Here is a 2,148-nt window from a genome sequence, read left to right on the forward strand (position 1 = left end):
TACATGTACGAATATATGCATACATATATGGAACATAACGAGATTTAGAATGTATAGTACGCAACGTATAGGAAGATTTGGTTAAAGAAAAGCACGTAAACGCGATCGATAAAGGCGGGAAAGAAAATTCATTCATTCGTCATCTTGTTACTACGTAAGCGTAAAATTGCATTAAACGGGAAAGGTTTTGTTGAAATTTTTTCGCGACGAAACATTAATTCTCATCTCCGAAGCGAATAACGGATAATGTATAATCGATTTCCCTTCAACCGGAATAGACAGAGCTGAAATTCTGTTAAAACCTTAACGCTCTTCGAGGCGGAACGATCGTAATTTTTAAAAGGTGCTGGCCGTTCATCGTTCGCTTGGCCAGAGTGCTCGCACCTTGACAACGGTCAATCGCGTTGTTACTCTCTTGTTGAAAAGGAGCGGTCGGTAAGCCTCTTTTACATGTGTATACGCGCGCGTTAGCTTCAGGACTCCCGCTATCTAACTCCATTTCCTTTCCTTTCCCTTCGACCGGGCACGATCGCGTACGCTCGGTCGAGTACAAAAACGATAAATTCTAATTACAAGAAGACGAAGAGAAGGTAGAGCAGCGTGCGGACGTTACCGTTGATGCGCGAGAAACACCGCCAACTTATAATATGCTGCGATACGTACGTAGATCGGAGATGAACTTTAAGAGCAAGTAGCAACTAATCGACCGACGTTTCCGCCACTCTCCTAACTTCCCCGTCGACTAGTTCCTTGGAAAATGGTTAGATCGACTGGCACTCTACGCTCCCCCGAGGGAGAAACCGAACCGTATGTCATTTTCCAGATTTAACTGTTGCAGGGAGCAGACCAGTTTCCCGCCACCATTTCTCACCATCCGAATATGTCGGTTTAAATAAATCCCACCGTCTCAGATTGATTTCTATATTTCACGTCTAGACAAATATCCCATAAAACCGAGGCAGTTATTTCGTTTTAACGCCTAACGATACCGTTCTCCTCGACGCTTCGTAATCTCCCGTTCCGAAACCCTTTCTATAAAAGGACAATCACCCTGGATCAGATCAAAGGTTTACTCCTTTTATTCTTTATTTCTTTACTCCTTTGCCGCGAATAACAAGTTTTACGCAAAGGTCCGTCCTTTTTTTCTCGCTCCAAACTCTTTCCGCCCAACCGTATTGCCAGCGAGCAAATTGATAATCGATTAATTCACCGATTTTCCGAGGGAAAACCGACGCAGTTTCCCGTTTAAATCGATTTACACAATCGGAAGTGATTTAAAGGTTAGTTTCGCAAACGAACGGAATTCCTCTCTCCCCTCTCCTCCTTCCCCATTTTCCTCCTTCCCGTTTTTTATCTCAGCCGAATTCCTCCCGAAGCGAAGAATTCCCAATGTCGACCCTGGGAATGACCGTCCATCGTCACCTTGTCCGACCTTTTACCATGTACTAGATATGTATAACGCGGTGCGCCCGCGGCGGCGGCAGTGGCCATTTGTTTCGTGCAACCGGCAGCCCGTTTCAGGAGCATTATTAAAATGGGCTATTAGGTGCCGGTATTTGCATGCCGGTCGAGAATGGTAGACGGCGCCCTGTAAAAGGGGCAGGCTATAGGCGCCACGATAAACGGTAATAAAGCGATTCTCTGGTTCTCGTAGGCGAACCGAGCAGAACGAAGAAAAGAAAGTTTTCGCGTTTTATCCTTGGACCTGTTGGATTGACGAATCCGAGAGACGAATCAACAGGAACGAACGAACGATCGAAAAATAATAGTTATCGTTGACGTTTCTCCTCTTGGATGGAGCGCGCGAGATTAGGCTGGACGACTGTTTGAGAAAAGGCGCGCACGTCTTGAAAAGGAAAAGCAATCGTGGCAGGAGAGAGAATGGCGACACGCTACGTGACTAATGTTACGAGCAACGAGTTACCATTTTCTTTTTCAGTTCTGTGTCGGTACACGCTTATTCTATCTTTTATTATACTAAGATAGAATACATCGATATCTCACACGTATCCCGATCTACGAGTGTTTTAACTTTCTCTCCCTCTTGATTTAGGGGCAGGAAAAACAAAGGGAAAGGAGGAAAGCGGAAAATAAGGAAGAGAGTTGGAGGAGGAGGAGGAGGAGGAGGAGGAGGAGGAGGAGGAGGAG

This window comes from Habropoda laboriosa, unplaced genomic scaffold (assembly GCF_001263275.1).
Source record: "Habropoda laboriosa isolate 0110345459 unplaced genomic scaffold, ASM126327v1 scaffold222, whole genome shotgun sequence".
Classification (NCBI taxonomy): domain Eukaryota; kingdom Metazoa; phylum Arthropoda; class Insecta; order Hymenoptera; family Apidae; genus Habropoda; species Habropoda laboriosa.